Genomic DNA, 17,493 nt, shown 5'->3' on the forward strand with positions numbered 1-17,493 from the left:
TTGTGGGGCTTGGGCTAAGGGGCTGCTTAATTGAAGCCTAGACCTTTGGGATGAGGCTGCAGCCTGAGCCCGAACATGCACACTGCAATTAAACAGCCCCTTAGCCCAAGCCCCACTAGCCTGAGTCAGCTGACATGGGCCAGCCCCGGGGTTTTAATTGTAGTGTAGAAATACCCAGGGCTGAAAGTCACTCAAATGGCTCTGCTACTCCAGAGGAAATGACTGAATTCAACCATATAGTTCTCATCATGAGATCTCAAGCTATAAGCACTCATGCTCCTGATGAGCTTCCAAGTGTAACATGTTGTTACAATGACATCACTTCCTGCGTCATTACAAATGGATATTCCACTGAAGACGGGTGTGGTGCTAGTACCAGAGAAGCTAACTGAATGCATGTTACCCCACAATGTTAGGGCTATAAGAAGTTATTGCTAGTGAAAATATTGGCTTATACTCATTCCTTTGACTCCTTGTGAAATCTTGCATTTGGAGGACTTGAGACTTGAAGCACCTGTCCCAACTGATCATCATCAGGTTATCCCATTCCCAGACCACCGGCCCTTGGCAATGATTTGTTTCTTTCGCTGTTGACATCTACTTTTATGACATCCACAGGCACAGTCTGGTTGCCCATGTGTTAAGTGCTCTAGAGGAGGGAACCTCTTCACTCTCTGCCCAAGTGCATGCATTCACCAAGCTGCCATGGCGTTGCAGGCAGTGTTTTCTGGGTATAAGTTGGGGCTGGTGGGGGCATCCTGTAGTGCAGTAACATCCCTCGACCAGTGTGTTGGGGACACGGCCACCACACAAACACCTCTTCTGTAAGCCAGCTACTCCTCAGGGCCCAGCACTTGGATAACACAACACGCCTTTTTAAAGGTGTAGCAAGTGCTGCAGAGTTGCTACTTCTCTCCTCCAGCCATTGGGCCAGATTCTGATCTCATTTCCATAAGGACAAATCAGGAGAAACCTCATTATTTGAACAACAACATGTAAACCCAAAGTCAGTGAGATTAGAGTCAAATCTATTATGTTTCTGCCCTATGTAGACATAATTTCTTCAGCCACTACCCTTTCCTCTCCTATTCCTCCTGTCCCCTGTGCTCTTATGGCTCTAAGAGAGATAATTCAGCCCTTAACACAGTCAATAGTAAGTCATTTATTTTAATGCCATCAGAAATATAAATGGGCAGCTACTAGGATTAATGGAAGTTAGAGAACTGGTACCATCATCAGTACAATGGTTCAGCTTCTCAGCTGGAACAAATCTGCAAAATTCCATTGAAGTCCGTTCACACCAGCTAACGAGCTGGCTCAGTGGCACCACCTCTTTTTAAACACTTTGAACACAGGCCTTAAGCACATTACAGAAAGCTCTGGTTTCTCATTTCAAAGGCTGTTGATCTCACAGGTAAATTGGACATGGGGCACATGGAAGTATTAGCTGTAACTACAGGTGTTTATAATTTCAGAGTCAGGAAGAGCATGCTGGGACAAGAACTAGCTGATTGCTGATTTCTTATCTATATTATTTTTGCTTCAAGTGAGCGGGCGGGGGGGGGGGATATCATTTGTACTGAAGGAAGATGAAGCAAATGACCAATGGAGCTGATAGGTCACTGACTCACTGGAATTACTCCAAGATACTTCAGTAAACAAGTCTTACCCTTCATTTGTGCACTTCAAGTTGAAAACAAGTTTGTCTGAGTGATTGCTTTGAATCAAGGCACTAGTTGGGAGGACACGCAAGCAAACAAAGCCAGAAAAAGAGCAGACTTATAGCTAATATGGTTTTGTTCTAGCAGTAAAAATGAGAGAGAAAACCACTTACCAAACAATTTATTGAAAAGCTACGGTACATCTCCTGCTACTCGCATAACGGAATGTGCTTTGAAAATGGGTTTCCAAATTTCTCATTTACTGTGTTATGAGCTCATGTGAATTTAATATCATGAGTTAAATGGTTAATTAGACAAGGAAAAAAATGTGCCTAGAGTTTGTAATATCTTGTGATCTGGTACGTTCTCCTCTTGCTCTCATGGTCTGTACAAATGCTTGCAGCATCTCTGGATACAAAGGGAAAAGCGTCCAAATGCCTCTCCTTCTGACTCATCAGATAGGTGCTTTCTAGCCCCAGGAATGTAGCTTAGTAGACTGCTTGGGAGTCAAATTAGTGATGGATGAGCCTGAAAAGATTAGGAATTAGCATTGAGACTCATAACTTCTGATCTAAGCCTCCTGAGTCCACAACGCTTGGTTTCACTTTTCAAGAGATCCGGCTTCTTGTGAGACATACAGAAGGTGCTGAATCTGGCTGGGATGGAAATACTGTCAGAACAGCCTTCCCCTCAGTATCTCAGTCCAGGCCTTAACCCAAAGGTTCATGCAACTGAAAAATAGGGGAGTTCGATCTTGTTTTACCCAAAGCAGTGGGCTCAATCCTAGTCCAGGATGGAAGCAGCCCTTTGACTGGTATTTTGGTCTCCCTCTTCTTGTTTTGCAAGTGTATCAGACCTGGAACAAAGGGGGTAGATACGCTGGAGGATAGGGACAGGATACAAAGGGAGGATTGGGCCAAAAGAAATCTGATGAGGTTCAACAAGGACAAGTACAGAGTCCTGCACTTAGGACAGAAGAATCCCAGGCACTGCTACAGACTAGGGACCAAATCGCTAGGCCGCAGTTCTGCAGAAAAGGATCTAGGGGTTACGGTGGACGAGAAGCTGGATAGGAGTCAACAGTGTGCCCTTGTTGCCAAGAAGGCTAACGGCATTTTGGGCTGTATAAGTAGGAGTATTGTCAGCAGATTGAGGGACACGATCATCCCCCTCTATTCAGCATTGGTGAGGCCTCAACCTGATACTGTGTCCAGTTTTGGGCCCCACACTACAAGAAGAATGTGGAAACATTGGAAGGAGTCCAGCGCAGGGCAGCAAGAATGATTAGGGGGCTGGAGCACATGATTTATGAGGAGATGCTGAGGGAACTGGGATTATTTAGTCTGCAGAAGAGAAGAATGAGGGGGGATTTGATAGCTGCTTTCAACTACCCGAAAGGGAGTTTCAAAGAGGATGGATATAGACTGTTCTCAGTGGTACCAGATGACAGAACAAGAAGTAATAGTCTCAAGTTGCAGTGGTGGAGGTTTAGGTTGGATATTAGGAAAAAACTTTTTCACTAGGGGGGTGGTGAAGCACTGGAATGCGTTACCTAGGGAGGTGGTGGAATCTCCTTCCTTAGAGGTTTTTATGGTCAGGTGTGACAAAGCCCTGGCTGGGATGATTTAGTTGGGGATTGGTCCTGCTTTGAGCAGGGGGTTGGACTAGATGACTTCCTGAGGTCCCTTCCAACCCTGATATTCTATTATTCTTTTCAGGGGGTGGGGGTTGTTTAATGGAGATTCATATGCTGATGAAGGGACCCTCAAAAAGTGCAGATTTTGCCAGTGTGGAATGAGGGTGGAAGGTAGCAGGGCTGGGAAATGGGGGGTGAATTGAGCCACCATAGGTGCTGGATCTAGGGATGTGGGGGGGGTGCTGCAGCACCCCCTGACTTGAAGAGGTTTCCATTATATACAAGGTATACAGTTTGATTCAATAGCTCTCAGCACCCGTGCCATCTTTCTCCAAACATCCAGCAGGAATTCAACAACTCATGCAGCCAGACACTACTGTTTTCATGGCCCCTTCCACTGCAGAAAACCTGGTTCTGAAGCCAGCATCAGTGGAAGAAACCCCAATACCATAGCTCCAATGAAGGCATGTTGGCAAGGCCCCCGGCGTAGCTAGAGTGAGGCAGTTGCTGCACATGTCCCTGCCTTCCAGTGGAACTCCCTAGGATCTGGGCATCCAGCCTCCACTGCTTCTTCTGCAAGGGGGAAAACCTTTGACCACACGAGAGCATGACCTGACCCAGCAGGATCTTCCACGGGCGACAATATAAACATAAGTGATAGCAAAGGGTAACAATTCGCAAGGGTTTACCTCTTGTGATTAGCACTCAGGCACCTTAGTCTGGGGTTTGGCTCTGGGTTCACGAATTGGGATAGACCCAGTGTGGACCGATGCGAACACTGGCACTGCATGCAGGCACTCAGAGGGACCTTACACCGTAAACGTACAGTCTTTTTACTTTAAAGGCATGTGCTGTCAGCTCTAGTTGCTCGGCTCACACACTAGCCTCCACTGCCAAGCCAAATCAGCTTGGCTTTGATGCTGGCTTGGCTCTGCCTTCAAATAGCTCTTGCTGTAGCAGATTCAGGCCTTACGAAACAGGAGCTCTTGCCTGATTTCCCACGAGATGGCTCAAAACCCTAACAGGGCTGTGATGCAGCCTGCACTGATTGCTAGTGAGTAGAACAATGTTGTACCTGTTTGTGGCCAATGACTGTTTAAGAAGCCCTTGCCTCTTATTCTTCAGTCTCTACTTACAGCATTAGGGACTTACGGAGAGGAAATAAGGTTTGAATGGTGCATGACTCAGCCCTGATTGGCCTTACAGGATATTAGACTTTGGCATTGTTTTTAAATTTCTTTGGGTGGTGAATTTTATCACTGGTGAAAAAAAAAATCAGAGATTGACAGCACTGTGCAGAGCTAGGCTTAGTGCTGGCAGCTGCTGTGTGCGCATCTCCGCTCACACTCTCACTGTGTCTGTGATGGGTGTGTTGCATCAGACACCTGCCCTGCCACTCTAAGCAGGAGCCTCTGCTGAGTGTGCTGGCTTTGTGGTCTCCCACCACAGCTGTGTTGTTCTATGGGACCAATCAAAGCGTGGCAGAATAGTGGGAGGCTTGTGAGAGCAGGACACACTTGGAAGAGGAGAACTAGGATTAGACTTATTTGCCAAATGTCAAAACTAATGGTCCTCCCTCTTGAGCAGGGAGCAGCTCTAGGATCAGTGTGTGTGTAATCTGCACAATTTCAGCTACATTCCATCCATAGACTTAGAAATGGAGGAGTATCTCTGCTTTCACCAGAGCTGGACATGGTCCATCGAATTCACCTCCACTAGACACAAGGACCATGGGCCTCAGCCCTTTCATGTGGCCCTTTTCTTCAATTTACCAACCACAGGAAAACAAATCCTGCTATAGGCCGGGCATGCGATTTCTCCTAAAGATGGGTAAGAAGGAGATTATTTCTCTTTTTAACTACTAGAGAGCAGCTCCTGTACTACACAGATCAGGGCTCTGAAAGTACTTAGATAAAGACAGAATAGTTTGAATACTCATCCAAACGTTAACCAGCTCAGCTGCAGGCCTTGCATTCTTCCAGGACATGCAAATGGTTCTTCTTTCTCCCTTATCACAGGGATGTGCGACCTTGCTCCCATTTACTTCAATTCAAACTTCTACTCAGCTGAAGCGACAGCATGGGCTAGTGCACCATGTACTAGCCTACGAGCCCAAAGAGCTGGGTTCTCTTCCTAGATCTATCACAAAACCTGCTGTGCATCAGTTCACCTCTCTACATGCAATACGGCGCTATGAGCTCTGTTGCCCTTTTCTATCTGGACAGTAAGCTACTTGCAGGAGGGATTTACATGAGAATGGAATCCTAGGCTGGCTGCAATGTCAGAACTACTGTGTGGCCAAGGTAAAACATGCTAGACCTCTGCCTAATAGGGGTGTCAGAGGACAGAGTCACACTGAGCCTGATCCACAGTGGTATTTAGGCTCCTAAGTAACTTCCATTGAAAGGATCTGAGCCATTATTCTTCTGTGCATAAGGGGGCTTGTTCATTGGCTTTCAAAGGTGAAATCCTGGGCCTACTGAAGTTAATGGGAGTTTTGCCATTGACTTCAATGGATCTAGGATTTCATCCCAAGTCTCTGGCAAAACTTAACATAGCTTTATTTAACATCTCAAAGCAACTTTCCAGCATCATATTCTGGGATTTATACAGACTTGGAAGCTAAAAATAATTAGCATTGAGTTATGGATTCATCAAAATGAATGACAGCGTGAAAAAATGAAGTAATTATACAGATGCTAATATAAAGCATGTGTGAGGCTTCAAACAGGATGCCATAGTAATATTACAGTTTAAGATATACAGTGCTCATTACAGCTTTAATATAATAAATGGTAGTGGTACAGAGCGCAGTATTCTTTATTTGTACATCGCATCTATCAAATGCAGGAGAATGAAATCAGTGCACAAAGGAGATTGTTAGCCTGTGGAACTCCCCTTATAGAGCAGAACAGGCCAGGCAGGATTTAAGGCTCTAACAACTATTTAAACTACTGCTGAACCCATGGCTGCTACTGCCTTGTTTAGCACCACTCAGAAGTACAACCCCAAAAAGAGTACTTCCATGCAGTCATATCACTCAACAGGGACAACTGCTCTCTAATTGTGACCTGTGAATGTTCCCAATGGGGACTTTGGTTTGGCCTACAATACATGTAGTTATTTCAGTATTTGAGAGGAACCAGCAGGAAGAACCCAGATGTGAGTGGCTTTTCATCCCCGACCAATGTGGCATAGTAAGAATCCACTCAAAACGTATGGCTTTTGAAGCTCAAAACTCGGAGCTTCCAGTTCCCTTTAGCTCTCAGAATGCTAGAATCTGGGGGGCTGCATTTCCCCCCTCCATTTTATTTTCTCCTTGTCAGACTAGAAACAGGGCAAGACCCACTTGCAAAGAACTGTTTGCACCATTGCTGTTTGCATAGCATAGTATTCCACTTGCTAGAGAAAACTATTTTACACTAAGTCTTCCTGGGAAAAGTGTGGTTTAAATTAAGGAAGAAAAAAATGCTTTTTTTGCAAAACTGAAAAAAAAGTTTAACGAAACCCAGGGAACATGTGGGGGGAGGGAGGGAGAAAGTTTCAAGAAACCCAAAAGCACTAACAACCCTTAATGCAATAAATCTAAGTTGTATACTAAAACACATGCTCCCTTAGAACAGAGAAATGACCAAACATCATGAATATTTAAATCATCAACTTTTTTTTTGTATGCAATGTAATTTAAAACAAAAAATCATTCTATACTAACCAGTATTTGATCTCCATACTCTCAATCCCAATAAACTCGGCCCACAAATAATGAAATCTATACCATATTTACGCCAAAGCCATCATGGGGTCAGTGCAGCTGGCTGCTTTACAAGGAGAGAAAAGGTTGATGGCCATCACTAATAGCATTTTGAGAGTAATGTTTGCACAAACCATAACAATAGCAATAATGTCTATTGTCTCTAGGCTTCAGAGCAACTAATGAGCTCATTTATAGCCCTGATGGAAGTAATTAAATCTGAAAAATCAAAGCACAACATTCTTGTTTAGTGCTCTTTGAAACCAATATTCTAATGGAATGCCATCAACAGCTAATTGAAGCACTAATCTTGCTCAGGGTTGGGCCCCTTGCCCAGATGGCTAATATATCATTTTCTTGTCTGGCAAGCAACATATTGCACTGACTGGATAGAGCCTAGATTAGATATATCTGTGTGATACAAAGGAAGCATAATAACCTTTTCAATCAATATTTTGATAGCACAGACATTAACTGTCAATCATACTGCAAAATGTTTTGCTGAGGTACAAGGACATGTCCCTATCTTTAAAAAATGATAAATCTGCTGCCATGTGCAAATAAAGGCGCCTACCAACTGGATATAAATGGTGATACAGTAACATTAGTAAGACAGATGCCCACTGACTGCAACAAGAAAAACTGGGAGGATAAACAGCTTGCTTTTACCTTACCTCGTTAAATCACTTTATGCATAAAGGTCACAATTCTGCAGGAAAATGTCCTTTTAGGAGGATTTTACATATTGTGTGCTCTGTCAGTGGGAGGGGTGTAATTATATGGAAGATTCATTTGACAGGGATTTATGATCAATTTCACAGATAGGAGGATTCCACCTTATTAAAGTTGATTATAAGGCGGTTTCATTATTCTCAGTATTTGGGAAAGCAATCTTCTGTTATCCAGACCTGGAAGTTAAAAGTGTTACCAATTTTACATGCCAGCAACACGTCTAATTGGATTTTAAACTGATAGATTGAATTTTAAATGGATTTTTCTGGCATCTTGTTTATTCTTTTTTAGCTAAATAAGGGGGAGGATACGGGCATCCATCTTAGCAACTTTGGTCTCCAGAGTTTATCTGCTGTTACCCTTTTTCCACCTTGTGTGCTCAGATATTTTCATCCAATCTTATGCAGACTCATTGTGCCAGATCCTGAGCTGATGTAAATCCATCCAACTCTGTTGATATCGGTGGCGCTGTGCTGATTTGCACCAGCTGCAGATCTGTTTCTGACCATCGAGATATCCTTAGCAAGCACATGGAAGCAGGGAGGCAATGAAACAGGATTCTTGGAAGAACATTTTTAGGGCATCCTATGATCTATATCCATGCTCCCTGAAAACGCATTTTGAATTTCACCCTTGGACCATGAATTAAGCAATATTTGCAGCACATATTGCCTCTTGTCAAACACTGCTTCAATCGTGGAGTTTGGACAGCATAAAAGCCAATGTGGGGTGGTTGGTTTGTTTTTACTCATCCAAGCAACTTTGCAGTGCTCCTATCTAAGCAAGCATCTAGAGGGTATAAATAGACTCAGGAATTACCTGTTCAGCTGCTATCTAGTCCTGCAGGAGCTAGTTAGGTTATGCATGCTGTCTCAGTCGTCCTACGGGAGTTGTATAAGGTTCAGCGCAGCTTGGTGAGAAACCAAAAAGGATAGTTTAAAAAGATAATCCCCCCCAACTGAAACTCTCTCAAAGGGCAGAAACTCAGCCTAGTTTCTCTCCAGCTGGGCAGGTGCAACTTCAGTGGCCAGCCTCTTTATCAGAATCTTTTTAGTCAGCATTTTGCTGCTTAACAGCAATACCAAATGGTATGGTGATGAACAACAAACCCAGAGGAACATATGGGGCAACAGGGTAAAGCTTGCAAGTGTCCAGCTTGCTCCTATCCCCTGGAAGGACACCACCATCCAACAAGATAGAAGGCAGGATTCACTTTTCCAGGCTGCAGCACTGATCTCTACTGTATCCTCTGCCCTCTTCCCAGGTGCAGGCTTTCCATTCACATCACATCAAGAGAGCCACGTATGCAAAGAGTGTGTGCGATGCAATGCAGACCTGAGCTGGAGGGTCATGGCAAGAGTATGCCGGCCCAGACAGGCCAGAAAAGAAGCGGCACATTGGAACGTGCCCATAGTACAATATCTTCACATGGAGTAAAGCAGAGTGCTGTGTTGCAGGCTTCTGGAAGGGACCTATTAAATTATATTATTTGCTCTTGCATTAACCTACAGTACTCTTCAGCAGGTTGACCACACCATTCTATAGGGAGGTTCGAACATTTTTTGGAAAGAATCCATTAAATTCTATAGATTTTTAAGAGCAATTTCAAAAGAACCTGATTGCTTTGGTCCATATTAAATTAGGTGGGACATTTTTTCCCCATAAATTACTAGAAAATGTCACAAATCCCATTACCAGTTGTCAATAAATTTGCCTTTAACAGCAGTGAATGCCTCCATTTCCAGTCTACCCTTAAGAATATTTTACCAACATGCCTTGGTGTTATTTTCCTGGTACCATCCCATCTAAATGTTTATCTGGCACAAACATCTAATTCAAACAGAGAAAAGAAATCATACTTGCTGATAATTATCTGCAACAAAGAAACAAGTAACAACTAGAGGAAGCAAACCCAAGTGGGGGTGGGGAAGATAAATAGAGCATGCCTTATATATATGCTTTACCAAATTCAAGTATTTTTATTTTATTTTGATGGGTAATAGCAATGTTTAGTTTTAAGCATTTTTTAAAGATTTCTGTTGATTTAAATTCTCACAGTTGGGGGAAATTATGGGGTGTGTGTCACTATTTAATGACGCTAGATGCTGAGATTGAAAAGGTTAAAGCTTTTAACTGTTAAAAACACATATTGTCAACATCTACAAAGTAAATAGCCTTAAATCAAACTCTAATCATTTCTCAAGCAGCATTTTTCTGATTTGTCCCATCTGTAAATTTCTGTTATCAATGGAAATATTTTTCATCAATTAGTGTGTGTACAGTGAAATAAGAGTTTATCGACAGTTATAGATAAAAACCGAATCCTTCCAAGCCTATTTATATTCTCCCCAATGGGTTGTGCCGCCCAATGAGGTATTTGCAATTACAGTATTAGAACCCAGGATATGGAGGAAGGCTGGGAAGATGTGTTAATGTGATAGCTATGCTCAGTGCTTTAGAGGAGTTTGGCTCTTAAGAATAATGAAATTGACCTTGTCAAAGTCCATCATTATTGATAATAACAAAGTTCAACAGCATTATTATAGGATTTCACAACTGTTAACCTTTATTGCGGGACGGCTAATTGTGACCCTCTGTGTCCCCTTCATGCCTAATTAGGTTTCATTGTAAAGAGATAAAAAGACTGTTTGTAGCAGAAGGCCATTTTTTTCTGCAGCTGAGTGAATTCATGAAAGAATGAGATTGTTGAGAGAGAGAAGACAGGAAAAGGCAGGAGGCATTAATAGACTTTAGAATAAAATCCTGACAGATTCAAATTGATTCTGCTGCCTGAGAAAATTGAGTGCAGAGGGAATTAGATTTATGCACTGTTAAATGTAACTGCCTGGCAGTATCCATACAGAAAGCTGTTAAAATGGTAATCTTTAGAGATGTACGAAAATTGTGTGTGAACAGACCAATGAACCATCACTGGGAGCATGCTTCTTATATCTGAATAATACAAGACAGTATTATTATTATTAATGTATTACAAACACTATGCATTATGTATGTAATTTAATCACAGCATCTAAATGTATAAACAACGGCCAAGGCTCTTGGTAACTTTTTTTGTGCATGTAGTTATACATTAACTTTTTCTCTTTCGGATCCTAAAGGAAATGAAGTATGTTGTTGGCAATACTCTTTAGCTTGTTAACAGCATGTGTTTGACTAGTAATTGTCTGAATTGGCATGCAAGAGACTGAGGCTGGATTTCTGTTCTCTCTGTGATCTTCAGGAACTGGGATGCTTTGGAGGCAGTGCACGTAGGCAACACAAGGAGGAAGCATCTTGCAGGATTCCTGAGCAGGGACCCCATGTAAAGCAACACTAACAGGCTCTCAAAAGGAGTCCAGTTCATTCGAGGTCAGCCAGAACGTGTGGTGTACACATGCAGAGTGTTAGAGGGATGGAAGACTCCCAGGTTTGCAACAGGAACATAGAAGGTCTCTCATGTTTAAGAAGGATGAATTCAAACTGGAACAGGTTCAGAGATGGGCTACTAGGATGATCCGAGGAATGGAAAACCTGTCATATGAAAGGAGACTCAAAGAGCTTGGCTTGTTTAGCCTAACCAAAAGAAGGTTGAGGGGGGGATATGATTGCTCTTTATAAATAGATCAGAGGGATTAATATTAGGGAGGGAGAGGAATTATTTAAGCTTAGTACCAATGTGGACACAAGAACAAATGGATATAAACTGGACACTAGGAAGTTTACACTTGAAATTAGATGACGGTTTCTAACCATTAGAGGAGTGAAGTTCTGGAACAGCCTTCCAAGGAGAGTAGTGGGGCAAAAGACATATCTGGCTTTAAGACTAAGTTTGATACGTTTATGGAGGAGATGGTATGATGGGATAGCCTAATTTTGGCAATTGATCTTTGATTATCAGCAGGTAAGTATGCCCAGTGGTCTGTGATGGGATGTTAGATGGGATGGGATCTGAGTTACTACAGAGAATTCTTTCCTGGGTGCTGGCGGGTGAGTCTTGCCCACATGCTCAGTGTTTAGCTGATCGCCATATTTGGGGTCGGGAAGGAATTTTCCTCCAGGGCAGATTGGCAGAGGCCCTGGAGGTTTTTCGCCTTCCTCCGCAGCATGGGGCACGGATCACTTGCTGGAGGATTCTCTGCAGCCTGAGGTCTTCAAAACACAATTTGATGACTTCAGTAACTCATAGGTTAGGGGTTTGTTACAGGAATGGGTGGGTGAGATTCTGTGGCCTGCACTTTGCAGGAGGTCAGACTAGATGATCATAATGGACCCTTCTGACCTTAAAGTCTATGAGTCTATGAGAAGGTTCCCATTCCCCAGAATCCATTTTTTCAAGTATCAGTATCTAGCCATTATCCCTTAGGACGGTGAATTTCCAGTTAGGTTTGCTCCAAAGCTCATTTAAAGTCAACTACAGTCTTTGCATAGATTTCGATGGGCTTTAGGTCAGGTCCATAGTTAATGTTTCCTCAAGCCCAGATCCCTTTCAGTGTGAGAGAGACTCAGACCAGCCCACCCCAGCCCAACCCACCCTTTCACCTCCCATATTGATGATGTTTGGATTCAGATTCTAATTCAGAGCTGTAAATCTCATCTCAGGCTCCTCTCTGGCTCCACAGAAGCTCAGCAGGTGACACTCTGTTACAGTCACTGTATAAGTCCTCTGAGCACTCACTTGACGAGGTTATTTGGATTAGATGCTGTAAAGGATCAGGGTTTTTTTGTTTTTTTTTAACTTTAATGGCTGGAACTTCTATATTGCACTTCCCATGGTATCGGTGCTCCAACAATTACAACAGGCAGATTTCGCCTTGGCTCTCACCCCATTCCACTTGCACTTGTTAAGTGCCTTAACCTTTTGGAAGCAGCAGACCTGTACTCTAAACACGGCAATATCACTTGAGTATCCTGTTTTCCTCTCTTGGTTACAAATGTAAAAGTGTGATATAATTCATTAATGCAGGATCACAGCTGTATGTTAAATAAAGCTGACATGCATGTGTAGTGCGTTTTATTCCATATGGGCAGAATGGGCCTGGAACAGATGCACAGAGGGCTGGCTTATGCCCTTAGTACAACTGTGTAGCCCGAGGAAGCCCTGTGATTCAGACACACCTCCCAGTCATAATTACTCCCCGGCTTCCAGGAAAGGATAACACATGCTGCTGGTGACACTGCACTGACCAATAAGTAGCATGGTAGAGTCAAGGTCCACCTATTCCCCAGCCACCCAGCAGGGAGGGAACATGCAGCCACGCAGTACATGGCAAAGGGAGGTTTCACAGCATATAGGATACGCTAATCATAGGAAGATTCTTCTGTACTTTCATGCATTTCATTTGGACACCGATGCCCCGACTGCACCAATGTATGAGAGTCAGCTCATAGAAACAGGCCCTTCCTGTTGTGTTTAAGGAACCACAAGGCTACTCGTTTACAAGGCAGCGCTGAAACTGGCAATTCTCCACAAAGCGGGTTAATTTGGACCAGTTACACACACAGGATTCCTAGAGAAGGAATGGATCTAAAATAAGGTATAAATCTTAAGGTAAATAATAAAAAAAAATTCCTTTGCATTAGGGTGGGGATAAGGAAGGACAAAGCAGTGAATTTAATTATCTTCAGCAGTTAACTTAACCAGGCTTGGTTTTCAGCTGGTGTTTCAAAATGCTGCACTGAATCTAACCCAATAGCTCTCAATAGCAGCAGAACACTAGGATCAGAGCACATTCCCTGAGACTAGTGAAGTAGATGAGTCTGCACTGGAGTCCAAAGCACACCTTGGAGATGGAGTCAAAAAAGTCCCAACCAACAGAACCCTTCGCACAACACAATGTACTGCCTGTAATGAACAGTGCTTGGAAAATAGCTTCATCAATAAGTGTCAAATCAATGCAGTTTTTTTCAAGCACTGGTGGGGTGGATTGAGGGTTGGGGACACCAGGCACTGTAGGATGATGGCAGAAAATGAAGGGCCTTCGTATTTAGCTGAATAGAAACAGTTTTTATAAGCAGCGGCATGCCTTGCTGTACTGAGGAATAGTCAAGGGTTTAATTCAGGCGCTATTTATTTCCACCATCTATGGCCGCCGTTAGTGAAGTACCCAAGTCTCTTACAATCTTTGTGTGTTTATCACCACACCGCTGCTGTGCAGCTGGGCAATGCTATTAGCTCCATTTTACAGCTAGGGAACTGAGGCACAAGTAGACTAAAGGTCTGTCTATCCAGCAATTACACACCTGCTGCTGGCCCACGCCAGCTGACTCAGGCTCGTTGGCTGCTTCATTGCTATGTAGACTTCCTGGCTTGGACTGGAGCCCAGACTCTAGGATCCTTGGAGGTCAGAGAATCCCAGAGCTCAGGCTCCAAACCAAGCCTGGAAGTCTACACAGCAATGAAACAGCCCCGCAGCCTGATCTCCGTGAGCCTGAGTTGGCTGGCACAGGCCAGCCATGGGTTTTTCTTTGCTGTGTAGACAGACCCTAAGTGCCTGGCCCAAGGTCTCACAGGAAGTCTGTGACAGAGAAGGGAACTGAACCCAGTTCTCCTGAGTTACAGGCAAGCACCTTAACCACTGCACTAGCCTTCCTCTGCTGTTCTGCTTGCCTTTTAACAACAAAAACCATGAGGAAAAAATCTGTACCTCATTCTCTCTCTTCTTTATAGCATGGCACCCAATAACAAAATCTGTGGGGAAGGAGAGATCTGCACAAGAGATTTCTTTCTACCACTTACTAACACCTCCCAGAAAGAGATTTACACCTCTCCTGAGTATTGAGACAAGAACTGATTTTTGAATATTGACCACGGATGTGTCCCACTTTTCAGTTTTGTGGGGCAAAACAGGGTAAAAAAGCGAGCATGTTTTCATTCCTACAACACATTGGCTGGTGGATAGTCAGTGAGGTACAGAACGGACCAGCTTTGCAGACATTAGGAGCACACAGCTGAGAGTGTCCCTGTGTGCATCTACTTTCCAATTCCACTGCTGGATGCCCACAAGCTGGGGAGGTCTTAACCCTGTCCGTGCCACAACTTGGACTTGTGATTGTTTAACTTACGATAGAGGCATGGTCACCTGAACCAGTTACACATAACTCCCCCAGCAGAGATTTTTGGTATCACAGCTACATTTGTGTCTGTGCTTACCATGCCATGTCACATCTTCTCTATCGGTGCCTTGGGAGCAAATCAGGACAGCTAGTGGGACAGAGTCCCCAGAGGGCATATGTGATGAGCAGCATGAGGGGCAAAGTATTCTGTGATGTCCCTAGTGAGCAAGGAAAACTGGCCAAATCAGTGACACGTGCTTATGGTGTCTTTTCCACATGGGGGCGGAAGCACCCAATTACAGGCAAACAACTGTGTCATGGCTTAAGGCTCCGAGATCAGTGCCCCTTAATGCCAGGCAGTGTACAAACACATATCAAGAGACAGTCTGTGCCCCAAGGAGCTCACACGCCAAACACATCGGACAGGCAAAGAGCGGAAGGGGAAACAAGAGGCACAGAAAGACCATGTGTCATAACCCAGGCCACACAGAAAGTCAGAACTGGGAACACAAGGCAACTTCCCTGCCTCCCAGTCATTAGCCCTGCCCAGGAGGTCTCTCAATAGATCCAGTTACACCAGCATCTGGTTACAGGCTCAGATGAAAGTGCCAATGTGGACGCAGCCTTCATCAGAGTGAGACAAGTCTACCTACTACTCTTCTGTCTGTTTCTTATTTGTCTCTGCTCTTTATGAGACACCACTGGGAATAACTTGCTCAACCTGTAACTGAGACTACAGAGCATTATTAATCCTGTAGCTTTGAAGTAAATGGGGCCAGCCTATGCATTTAGCTGGCAATATAATTCATGTGTTTCTTTACAGCCAAGCAAAAAGATGATTGATCTGTGTCTAAGTTCACACAAGGTAGTAGAAGCTTTAATCCCCAGCAGCTGGATTTTTCACTCTACTGTATTTTAAGGGAGGACATTTCTGTCCAGGTGCAGAGTAGTTGTAAATGCTGGAAATTCCATTTACGGGGGGTTTTGGACGAGCAAATATAAAAACAACAGACGAGATCTGTAGGTAGCGGATGTCGGAGGAGTTCGATTGACATCAAAGGAAGGTCCCTGTTTTACACCACTTGAGAATCTGGCCCAATCTGTGTTTATAATGCAGGGAGATAAAGGCATCAGAGCAGTGAGCTTGCCTGAATTTCTCAAAATAATCTTCCCTTAGACCTGGATCGCTGCCTATCTACAAGGGTGAGGATGCAAATGGATGAACAGTTTTTCTTTTTCTCAATACTTTTCCATGTTCCCAAACGTGTCTGCCATGTATAATTTAAAATTTTAGGCATATCTGGTCATACTCCCACATCTGCCAACCCCTCTGAGTTTTCCAGGCATAGGAGCAGATTCTCCCCTTGCTTGCACAAGTGAAAATCAGGGATAACACGAGAGGAAGCCAGCAGCATAAACTTGTGTAAGTGAGATTAGTTCAATAGTCTCCAGAGCTACCAACAGCACATTATAAACAATGGAAAGTCTCAAAAACTTGCACCCAAGGCACCCATGACCCTTAACTCAGATACCAAAGGACAAGCTGATGCAACACTGCCCTTTTATAGGCACAGGTTTTAAGTGGAGGCACATTTGTGCACACAATTGGGGATGAATTTTCTACAGAGTACACGGGGAAATAGGCTGTTACGTAATCACTGTTATTACTTGGATTTGTACATGTACAGTAATTTCCCCTACAAAGGGCTGAAAAATGTTCTCCATTGTGGTCTTGATTGCACCTCTATAGAAGCATCTTCCATGCAAAGAATGAGCCCCACAAACTGCAAGCGGATTGTGTTGTTTGGATTTTTAAGTTTTTGTATCAGTCTACTGTGAGTGATGTTTGTTAACAATATTGCAGTAGGGCAATCTGTCCAGGAGGACAATAATATGTTCAAACAGCTTTGTAGGAGCACATGGATTTCCTAACTTTTGAGTGCTTGACTTTGCAACCTTAATAATGTTCTTTCAATGTAGCTTGAGTGTGTAAATAAATATCTCTAAACTAGGCCAGTTCTTTATTTTATCTGAACTGTTGCACTCAGTCGTACATAGCATTTTCCATAAACATTTGGCAGTCACAGCCTTGAGAACACCAGATGCTTCTTGAGAAAGGAAACTCGACTGTTGTTCTTTTGTATTAATCAGCTGGGGATGCCATTATTGGGCTTTTGCTTCAGACCTATTCACAGGATAAACAGTAGCATGGACTTGGAGACGTGGGCAAAGTTTTCAAAACGATGGCCTCTCTTTTGTGTGATCCCCTTCTCTTTTTTCCCTCCCTCCCCCCCAAATTTGAGGTGGAACTCTAATTAATTACATCTCTGATTACAATATTAAGTATTCAGGTTTGCACCCTTGATTCATTTGCAGATAAAGGGGGTGCAAGTTTTGGGGTACTAGCTGCATCCACACACAGGAATGCCAAGCTCCACTCTTGTTATGAGGCAACAGCAGTGGCATTTCAGAAGCACCCAGAGACCCCAACTGAGATCAACAGGCTGATGTGCTGGATGCTGTACGAACACACAGTGAGAGAGAGTGCCTGCACCAAAGAACTTACAGCCTAAACAGACAAGATAAACAGAGGTGGGATAGGAAACTAAGGTACAAAGGGAAACTGACTTGCTGAAGGTCAGACCACTAGGCCATGCTGC

Source organism: Gopherus evgoodei, chromosome 13, assembly GCF_007399415.2.
Source record: "Gopherus evgoodei ecotype Sinaloan lineage chromosome 13, rGopEvg1_v1.p, whole genome shotgun sequence".
Lineage (NCBI taxonomy): Eukaryota > Metazoa > Chordata > Testudines > Testudinidae > Gopherus > Gopherus evgoodei.